The sequence below is a fragment of the Akebia trifoliata genome, chromosome 10 (genome assembly GCF_017979445.1).
Source record: "Akebia trifoliata isolate Shusen 1 chromosome 10, ASM1797944v1, whole genome shotgun sequence".
NCBI lineage: Eukaryota > Viridiplantae > Streptophyta > Magnoliopsida > Ranunculales > Lardizabalaceae > Akebia > Akebia trifoliata.
In genome coordinates, this window is record NC_141384.1 from 10,697,623 (window position 1) to 10,709,269 (window position 11,647).

Consider the following 11,647-nt stretch of genomic DNA (forward strand, 5'->3'; position numbering starts at 1 on the left):
AAGTGTTGAAAAAAGTAAAATTTCAAAATTGTCAAACTTGAAAACAGTTTACAAATGAAAGCCCTGGATAATATGAGAAACACCATGTAATTTTTATAGCTTAATTCAAAATAACGACAAAGATATCGAATTTTGAAAATCGGGTAAAAACGTCAAAATTTACATTTTGTTCTTGAAACTAAAAATCAAATTTTAATAAAATGAAATTTTGATCTAAAAACTATTTTCAAAATTTTCAAATGAGGGGTAAAACATTAATTTCATTAACGAACTTAAAGTAAATGGAACACTTAAATGTTTTTAATTAAATAAAGGTGGTCCTTCTATGTAACCACCTTGACAAAACAAAAGAAAAATTCAAAAATCGATGGGATCGATTTTTAGGCCAGTAGGAGCATTGTTTTGGGTCGGTGGAATCGACAGCAAACGAAAAATCACGAATTTGTTTGCATGTTTGTTGTTTTCACTAGGTGAGTTGAAATGTCCTTCTTCGGAATTTTGACTAAAATTCATGAAAACTTCAACTCTATCCATCTAAAACTTCATGTACGTTTGAGAAAACATAATCTAATCGATAGAAACCTTAAAACTATGCTTAATCGAAACGAACATACGCGAATTTCGTCGATTTATCGATAAATGAAAAAACGAGAATAATATCAATGATCAAAATTATTTTCTATGAAAAATATCTTACAATTAGAGGGTAGAAGGACAAGCATCCTACCTCAAACTATTTTCGACGATTTAATGGAGTTTAGGATCGCTTCTAGCTAATCTCATAATTTTTCCTCCAATGAAAATTGAAAATCTTTGCGTCCAAATGTAGTCCTCGACGACGTGTACGATTTTCCTTTTTGTGACAAACCTCGAATCGTTCTAGTTTGGTGTAGATCTGAATTGTAAAAGTCGAGGAAAAAGGTGTTGGATTTTGTTTGGAGAAAAGAATAAGAAAAATCAAATTTTTTTTAGTTTTCTGATATTTATACTTAACTAGGGATGTAAGCGTCATTTCGAAAATTATTCTTTCCGAATGCCAATTTGAACATTCTTGTATTCTATTTTTGGTATTTTTTTACTCGAACCTAAAGGTGAAATCGGCTTTGGTCAAATTATATATCTATATTAACTTTTTACCTATTGCGTAAAAGTTGACATGAAACTTGAGGATTCGACAACTTTTTCATGTGACTTCTGATTTGAACATGCTTATTATAGGCTATAAAGTATATTTCTCGATCATTTTGAATCTATTGGTGAAATTAGTTTATCTTAAATATTTGAAATTAAGGATTCATAGTTTTAAATCAACGACAAAATCTATAATTCTTTCATCGAGATTCGCATTAAAATTTTCAAGTCATTACAACTAGTACTTAAATTTTGAATTTTTTTTGTTTGTTTTAGGGTTTATATTTTGATCATATCGTTTTCTTGGATTATTTTAGCACACCGATCCCATCATTTTCAACACATTAATATCTTTTTCTTGGGTTATTTCAACACACTGAAAGTCTAAGCATGAAGAGCTTATTTCAACACTAACACATTGTTTATTTGTTTCAACAGACTGAAATCTTAGTACGCTATTTATTTTTAATTTCTTTTTGAAATTTATTAATAAGTGCACCTCAATTGATTATTTATGAAATTTGTTTATAAATGCACCTCAATTGTTTGTTTATGAAATTTCAGATTTTTAGGGTTTAGAATTGATTGTTAAATTTATTATTTGTTTGTGAAATTTGGGTATAATTTCTTTAACTTTTTTAAAAGATTGAAATAAAAGGCTTAGGGTTCATTTGTCTTTATTATGATTAATTATTTTAAAATTTGATTATTTATTTCTGAAAAAAATTTAAGGTTTTGAGTTTATACTCATTTGTGTAGATTCAGAGTTTATGTTCCTTTATTTTCATTTGGGTTAATTGTCTGAAATTAGTTAATAAGTGCTTATATTTTTTTAAACAATCATGTCGCACATTAATGTTGATATTTGATAAATACTAGAAAATGTCCAATTAAATATTAATTTATAAGGCATATATCAGGATTTCCAACCAAAAGTATTGTTTTTAATGAATAAATTCTCTAGGATGAGTATTTATTTATTTTTAATGGTTTTTAGAATAATTAGGTCATTTTGTATATTTTAATTTAATTTATTTTGATGAATCCAAGATGCATCATTTTAATTTAATTTTATTAAGTTCTTTATAAAGTTTACACGTTTTTAGTAGATTTCTCTTCAAAACCTTGGTTTATCAGTACTTTGCTATTTATTTCTCATTATCCCTCATCTCTGGCATGATTCATTACTATTTGAGAAATCTATTATATCGTATGCTCGCTGTGATGTAGGATCATTGAGTGATAAAAAATTTAAAGAAAGGAAATCTTAGTCAATTTCACATTTCTAATTAACTAGATAATTAATGTTAAATCATATGAATCAATAGTCTTTATCGGTTTCTTGATTTGAGTTATAAATAGAACTTAAGAATAAATTGATTTAAAATAATAGCTCTTGGTAGATTCAGTTTCCTTAAATGCTTTCCAATTCAGAATTTTTCGTATTTTTCAATTTAATTTATTTTTAATTTTGTTTCAATTCAACAACCCTTTTTCAAAAAACCCTTTTTAAAAAATTTGATGGAATAATAAATATTTTTCATAGGTTTAAATTGATTTATTGTGAATCTTTCTCCCTTACGATCGACCCCTTACTTGATCTATCAAGTTAAGGTATTTAATTTTATTTGTTCGAAAACCCTAATGAGCTGCAAGCGATTTTGCAAGAACGTGCGAACAAATTGGTGTCGCTACCAGGGAGATCGAGTGTCATAGATTTTAACAAAATCACAGGATTAGTATTTTAGTTTTTGTTTAATTATTCTTTTTAATTAGGATTTATGTTTTATCAGCTTGTTGCAATACTAAGAACCTGAAAGCATCTTGATCGATTTTTCAACAAAAATTGATAGGGTCTGGGCATTTTTCTAAGGAAATAGGGAATCGCCACCTAGTTTAGGTCTAGGAACCAAATTTAACTCCGATAAGGAATTTGGCTGGTCCACGGGTAAGAGAAATGGACAAAGAGTCGAGTTACGGGTTTCAAAAGGTGTTAGGCACTGGACTTGCTTGATCGATATGATCGATCTCTACTACGATCCAAGACTATATTATAGTCAAGAAAAGAAGGTTAGGGTCAAACTAATGTCCATTTTTTAGGGTGATTACATCATATTATCATCAACTTATGCCTAAATCTCACAATAATTACAAAAATGGATTGAATTCGTGAATTTGAACTAAAAACTCTCCAATTTTTATCACATATCCTTTCGATCGTCTTGAGAATTCTTATGTGGTGATGTGTGTTAGAAAATTTTCAAAGAGAGATCAATTCCAAATTGATGTCACAAGGTTCACATGACACGTATCACATAATTGTTTTGCAAATGAAATCGATCTACGGTGCATCCCATTGCTAGAGATTGCGCGTTGATCCCATTTAAGTTTCACGCATAAAATTAATCCTTTAAAGCGCAGATGGGATCATGCACAAAATTAATCTTTTAAAACGCACCATATTATCCCCAAAAAATCTGCGAGTCGACTTATTTCATTTCCATGAAATTCCATTCAATTAATTCAATCCAATGTATTAAAAATATAATTTCGTAAGTTTCAGAAAATCGAAAGATTCAAGAGTAGTTTAGTTCAGATCCTCGATTTGGTTGATCTCGGGCTCAAATCGGAGTTGAAATAGGCTCAGGATCGCAAAAAGACAAGAATTGCACATTTTCTCAATTTCCATATTTTCTTGATTTTGAGTCGGATTTTCATCGAATCTGGAAAATTATTTTTTTGGTGGTTCTTGTCATTCACAAAAATCTAACACATAAAGAACTGATTTGATCCAATAAGAAACGGGCTCCAAATGGATTAAAGATAACACTTGAACATTTTCTTATTTTTGCATTTTTTTTTTTTAATTTTAGGTCCAATTTTCATCGGATCTGGATTTTTTTTTCTTTTCACTCAAAGTAATTTTACACAAAAAGAACTGATTTGATCGGATTAGAAATGGGCCCGAAATGGATTAAAAATGAGAATTGCACATTTTCTCGATTTTCGCATTTTCTTTAGTTTGGGCCCAATTTTCATCAGATCTAGAAAATTATGTTTTGATGAAGTTATGTTACGAGAAGGAATCCAATAAAAAATAATGGGTTCAATCAGACTTTAATTGCGCGCTCGAAATCAATTAAAATATGCAAACTGCACATTTTCTCGATTTATGTATTTTTTCAATTTTGAAGACAGCTTTCATCAGATCTGGATGAATTTGTTTTCATGAATTTATGTTATTATTATAAATCCAATAAAAAAAAGAATAGGTTCGATTAGACTTAAATTGTGCCCAAAATCAATTAAACATGCGAATTGCACATTTCCTCGATTTCGATGCCAAATTTCATCGGATCTAAATGAATTTATTTTGATGAATTTATGTTACTAGCAGAAATCCAATAAAAAATGGGTTCAGATTTAAATTGGTCCCAAAATCAATTAAACATGTGAATTGCGCATTTCCTTGATTTCTATATTTGCTCGATTTCGAAGCCAACTTTTCGGATTTGGAAGAATTTTTTTGATGAATTTATTGATATCATAGATGAAAAATCATATCCAAAATAAAAAGCGAATTTAGGGAACTATTACCTAAATCTGAGCACGAATTCTCAAGTAAGAGCATAAATCCTTAGCTTTGAAGATTTTAGGGACCCGATATCCTTCCTTAGCAATACCAGCCCCAATTTCTCATTCCCCATAGATGATTAAGGGATCTATGTACCATGCTTTTTTCAGAGTTGGTGAGGGTCACTAAAACTTTATTCCCAAGCTTAGAAGACGTGAAGTAATATCCAATTCGATGTGAAATGGACTTTAAGGTTATATTCAGAAAGGAATTCAATAGGGGAAACACCCATTTTCTCCGTAGTTACAAAAAGTCTATAAAAGTTACTAGACATTTGACCAGGGGTCACATTGATCTAACTTAGAACATTCCTAAGGAAAGGAGACTTTGGAAAACGCAAGACAACAACAATCTGGCCTACATAAACTACGATCTCCCCGATACAATGTTCGTTAAAATCTCCACAAGCCCTAATCTTGACCTATTTGGGGATGGAATAACGTTTATGAAGGGTGGCTATAGTGTTAGGCATTCTTTAGAAGGAGAAGCAAAGAATAGATGTAGGTTTACCTCAAGAAAGTTAAGGAAGATTGACCGACTTGCAGTAAATTAGGGATTTTTGCTTCAAAGCTCTAATGAAGCAAGACAAAAAGAATAGCCAGATCCTTAAGTCCCTCTATTTATTGGGTGACTCAATGGGACATGTGACAGCATAAGGGAGATTGGATCTCAAACAATCGCATCGTTTAAAATTCAAAAATGACAATTCATCATTGTGATTGGATATGAAATGAAACGGTGCAATAATGAGGCCTTTAAGCGCGTATAGGGAGAGGTACTATTTCTCGAGATGATTGTTAAAATGAGCATCATCTCTCGAGGAAGTAATTGGAGAGGGTAAAAGCAATAACGCATATGAACCTTACATGTGTCTCGATGTGGGCAGAGTCTGAGTAGAGCAGTTCTACTCAACTCAAAGTGGTACCTAAGTCAGCCCAACCTAGACGTAAGGCAGAGTAGAATTCCAACCCTGCTTTACATAGAGAGTAGACCAGGGTAGGGTTACGTAGCAATCATCAAATCTCTTAGACCTCTTGATTTTGGGGGATATCCTAAGAATATTGGAGGAGGACGACACAATTAGCATGGATTCCTCTCAGATCGGGTAACTTCCTCAAAAAGCAAGGGATTCTCGTATGAAGATCCCTGAAGATCAAGGATCATGAAAATACTTCTATTCTAAATAGATCTCGGGGGAACACGATAAATAGAGGTGGAGGCCCAAAAGGAAAAGGGATAGACAATCCTGGAAGAGATTGAGAGTTCATTATTGTTTTATGAGAGTTAATTTGATCATCAGAGAGTTTTGGCAAGTACTCCAGCGCCACCATTCGATCAAAGGAACAAGGAACGCACAACGGAATGACGAAGTTGAGTTATCAAAGGTAATTGGAAATCACCTCTATAAACACGATAAAAATTGTAAAGGTACTCAGTTCATTAAGGGATTTGAGACATGTTCTTGTTGGTTAAACATGTTGAAGAAAGTCAAAGTCTCAGTTCATTAAGAAAAGAACCCTACTCAGTAATTATGAGGTTGAGTAGGTTCAAGAAGGTTAAGACTCGATTCATTAAGGGAACCAAGCTCTACTAATGAAGTTGGGTAGATTCAAGAAGGTTAAGACTCGGTACTCATGAGGTTGGGTAGGTTCAAGAAGGTTAAGACTGGATTCATTGAGGGAACTGAATCTTATTCTGTTGGTTGAACACGGTTAAAATAATTAAGGTGGCTCGGGTCAATGAAGGAATCTAACCCTATTCTGATGAAAAAACGAAGCTAGAATGGATAAGAAAGGCAACTCGATTCAAAGCATAAATTGAACCTTACTCTTAAGGTTGAACAGGTTCAAGAAAGTTTAAGCTCAGTTCATCGAGGGACTCCGACCTCATTGTTGGTTGGTTATACATAAAATGGAATCCAGTCTCTTTATTGGTCAGTCAATACACAAAAGAAACTTGATTCCTCTCAAGGAACCAAGCTCTACCCACAGGTTGGTCAGTTTATTAGATGAATCATTCTAAGATTCAAATCTAACCTACAGGGAAGAAGATAAGTTCAAGAGTTCAAAAATCATACTAGTTAAAAAATCAGGGCTGGAACTTATTTAAAAAAGATTGTCAAAAACTACAAAGTTCTCGAAGGTGAATCTTATTACATCAATCTCCACCTTTGAGAGGGGGTTATGTAGAGGGATAAATTCTTCTCCCATTTGAACCATTCATTCGTACCAATATGTATGTTGAGATGAGCATATAGCATCATTTGAAGAGGACTTTATCTTATTAAAGAAGAAGCCCAATTTAAGAAAATTCGTCCCCTTTTTGAAGATTATTAATTTGGATAAGGGGTAAAGAGGACAATTGTAATTAACTAAAATTAAGATTTTTCTATTTAAATGACCATAGACCATTGTAAGAAGAGAAGAGGAGGAAAAAATTGAGATAAAGAAGAAGAGAGGAGACCGAGGAGAAGAGGTCATGTAACTAGGACATTTATGGTGGAATGACTCCCCGAGCCTGTGGACGTAAGCAGATTTGTCGAACCATACAAAAAAATCATTGTCTTCTCTATTTTTTCATGTTTTTCTATTATTTTGTGTGTTTAATGAAGAAATCGTGATCAAGATCAATTTTGATTTATCACAAAATCAATCCCTACAAGCATATGATTACAATCAAAACACGATTATAATCCCTATCCACCAATCATTGAAAGGATATATACATATACATGCCACAATCATTGAAAGGATTACATTCAAATAAGGTTGTATGAAGCTCAAGCTCCCTTGTTTGGCTGCCCATAGATTTATCCTTACTTACTGGGTATGTTGGGGTATTGCATGTACAGGGGATTAGGGCGTGATAAGGTGCTCTAAGAGGCCAGTTGCCTTGCCCCTGCTGGTCGGGTCTATAAGTCTGGAACCGTCATCAAAACAACCAAAAAAGTTGTACGAGTTTAACACAACACGACCTGTTTTCTTTGAGGGAAATTATAAAGGCATCCCACAAATTTATAAGAACCCAAATTATTGGAAAGTGCCAAAAACAATGTAACGGAAAACATCAATGTCGAATTTAGAAATCGACATAAATAATAAATGTCAAACAACCTTTTGTCGACAAAGAACAAAAAAGTCTTGTTTAGCGTCTTACATTTATAATTGTCGATAATTTATTTTTGTGACATTTTCAGGAAAAAAGAAAAAACTGGGATGTTTTCATCTTCTAGGTTGCCCTAATTGTGAAACCTATAATACAAGGGTGCCCTTTTACACAGGTGGCCCTAATGAATAACTAGAGTGCCTTCATAATTTCCCTATCTTCAGGCCATTCTCTAGTCATGTTCACGGATCTTGTTAGGTTTGCCACCAACAATGAAAATCCTATAAAAAGGTCATGCTGGGGTGACAAAGGGAGACCAAAGGGTGACAACATAACCGTAGATGCTTTTCCATGAGATGAGTAAAAAGCATCTACACAGTTATGTGCGCACATCACTTTTGTCACCTTTGTGTCGTTCCAGCATTTTCCAAAAATTCAAGATGACATCTAAATGTGATCACTGAGTTCTTTCATCATCCCATCCAAAGCTTGGGCAGTCCTGCTCCATTCTTATCCTAACACTAGGATCAAAGTGGCCTTGAACTAGAAATGAATATCTACTCCAACCAACTGCAATAACTTCCTCGAGGGCAACTTTTCATCATAATCTATCAATTTTCTTAGCCAAAACTTGTTTTTTTTTCTCAGCAGAGGATATTTTCTGGGACTGCAAAGCCCCACGCTAGTACAATACAAAAGGTTTGACTCGTCAGTTCGAGTGCCAATATGGGTTAAGAAACTGGAATTTAATGCCACATAATGTAGTCATCCAAAGGAAAGCCTCATCATAAGTCATATACAGACAAACACAAAAAACTTTCAGGATTCTTCCCGACAGCTAGACCTCTCTCAATGGTGGCTCCTTTTGCATGTGAAGAAGCTTCATTGTTCAAAGCCTTCACCTATTTCAACTTGACAAACAGCAAATGTACCCCAATTAGGGAAATACAGTGATGGGGAGGATTCTAGAGGCCAACCCAATATGAGCGGCCATTAGTGTTGTGGATAGGCGACGGGCTGGGAGACGTGACGCACCATTCATACCAAACCTGCACATAAAATGGTAGACCAACAAATGTCAGTTGATCAGAGGGGGTATTTTGGGGATGAGGGAGAAGAATCAGGCTGATACGGGTCAGATTTGGGTCGCCATGTCCCAGCCTGGCCTTGAGTCAGTCTCAAGGTATACAGAAGGATCAAGAAAAAAAAAATTGTGAAAAAAGTGGTCATAGTTGACAAAAAGCTAAATATTGAGATAGGATAAATTATTATAACATAATAACTGAAAATGTGGAAAAAAAAATCCATGAAAGAAAGTTATATAATGAAAAGATTAAAAAATAATTTTGGAAAACTAGGGTGAATTTGGCACATAAAAATGGGTAGAAGCCAGGTCTCCCCTACACAAATAATCATCAATTATTCAAACACCCACCAGGAACGTCGATAAAAAAAACATTTTTCAGGCTCTTAAAAAAGTTGGAAATAAAATTTGAGAGGAAACAATCTTTCACCTGAATCACGTAATAAAATAATTTATTACCTTGGTAGAACCACAACACCGCCAGAAGTGAACTTCTAAAGGAGACCCTGGTCGTATGCACACGGGCGTCCTCAGTGGAAAAAATATTGCAAACCTGATCCAAAAGACAAGTGATCAATTAACAGTTACCTTATTTAGGAAATAGCTTCTATGAGGGAACTGAGGTTCATCATCCTCAACGAACCCAATACTGGTCCTCACGACAACGGAAAACATCCATTTCGTTCAATCAGAGGCCAGCTCTTAGTAGCTCGAAAATTAAAGTGACAAGACTTGTAACTTTCAGATCAAGACCCAAACTTGGGACATCTTGAGTAAACAATTGGGGAAACGTTTCAATAATTGGCAGCCGTGTCAAAATAGTCCATGTCATGTCTGCCCCACCTGAAACAGGCTCATCTGATGTGATGGGCTACATGTATTGGATGAGAAGATCAAAAGCTATGTTAATGTGGATACTTTAAAATATATACAGTTTCCATGTCAGGCACTTCATTTCAAGTGTAAAAATGCTATAAACACACCGTATCATTCCTGCCCCTGAGGCGCATCAGACACAGAAGATTGAGCTCGGTTCCAACACCTACTGTGGAGTTCAGAACAGAAAGAGTAAAGAAAAAAAAAAAAATAAGCATACCAACTGAACATGTTCGGCGTCGCTATAGATGGCTCAATACCAAGATGAACATCCTTGTAAAGTGTAGCATCAAAATAGCCAGCAAATCCTGGAAATTAGGTACAATGAAGAAGAGGTCATGATTTGAGATTCCTATCAAGAAACTACTAGGCATACATTTTCTTTTTCATAATAATTACTATGTTTTTAGTCATCTGTTGGTAATTATCCACTTTTGATGGGGTTAGAAGTTTTAGAATGGGCTGATTTTTTGTGAGGGTGATCTCTATGGTGAGGAGATCATCCTCACAAAAAATCAGCCATTCCGAAACTTCTAATTCCAGTTTACAAGTTGAAGAGTCGTGAACCGTCAATTTTTTTGTAAATCACTTTTGATGGAGTTAGAAGTTTCGGAATGGGCTGATTTTTGTGAGGATTATCTCTATTGTGAGAAGATCATCCTCACCAAAAATCAGCCCATTCCAAAACTTCTAACCCATATAAGTTAAAAACCGTTTTCACAATTGTTGTCCCTCGAACCATTCCATCAAGCTACAATTCAATTGAATCCGGATACAGGTTTAATAAGAGCAAAAAAGGCCCGAACCCAGCCCGTTTTAAACCCTACCCCAAAGAGGATGCCCTTCAACCTCTCTCTAACATTACTATGATTCTTCTTTTATCCCTTTAACCCACTTTATTGTTTTTCATCTTTTACCTCCTTAATCTCAGTTTTTTCAATAACACTCCTCCAACCCTTTTTTTCCATTTTCCTTCAATAACCCATATAGCGTTCAAGGGCCAAACATTTTGCCAACGTGTTTCGTCCTATACGGGTTAGAAGTTTTGGAATGGGCTGATTTTGTTGTGAGGATCAGCCCATTCCGAAACTTCCAACTTCAGTTTACAAGTTGAAGAATCATGGACAGTCAATTATTTGTAAACTACTTTTGATGGAGTTCGAAGTTTCAGAATAGGCTGATTTTTTGTGAGATGAACTTCTAAACATAGAGATCATCCTCACCAAAATCAGCCCATTTTGAAACTTCTCACCCATATAGGATGAAACACATTTGCAAAATGTTTCGCCCTTGAACGGTTCCTCAGGATAAGTATCTCCGAGATTTGTGTTATCAAGATACTCATAAATCTCAACCATTGGATTTTGTGTTTAAAGGGTTGGGATCATGTGTTTTTTTCATGAGCCATTCTTAGGAGTCCACGGAACCCAACCCATATATATATGGGGTCAATGGTTAGGGTTGGAGACACTTCAATCTCTCCCACATTTTCTCCATTCTTCTCTTCGCCCCCTGAACACTTATTCTACAACAACCTTCACGTGTTACATGGAAACAACAATTAGCACAAGTAAGGTAAAAGAATTTCAGCAGAACCTACCATGCACCAATGCCGAACCAGTATCACTAGGAATTTCAAATCGCAACTTTTTATACCGTTGATTGCTTTTCGTAGTCGAATGATCCGGATGAGAAAATGTAAACACCTAATCAAGGCACATGGAACAAAGTAAGTAAAATTTCAGACGAATTTTTCTGCCAAGTTTAATTAGGGGAGAAAAATGCTAGACATCCACAAAACCAGGTATATCCAAGGA

General features: G+C 34.4%; 1 long non-coding RNA gene across 1 annotated transcript; it reads right to left on the reverse strand.

Annotated features, from left to right (window-relative positions):
* Positions 1-8,441: 8,441 nt before the first annotated feature.
* Positions 8,442-11,588, reverse strand: LOC147393122 (uncharacterized). The gene is made up of 4 exons (XR_015182437.1): positions 11,431-11,588; positions 10,051-10,138; positions 9,414-9,507; positions 8,442-8,919 (listed from the first exon to the last, which is right to left on the reverse strand). It is a non-coding gene; the product is annotated as an uncharacterized LOC147393122 (long non-coding RNA).
* Positions 11,589-11,647: the final 59 nt, after the last annotated feature.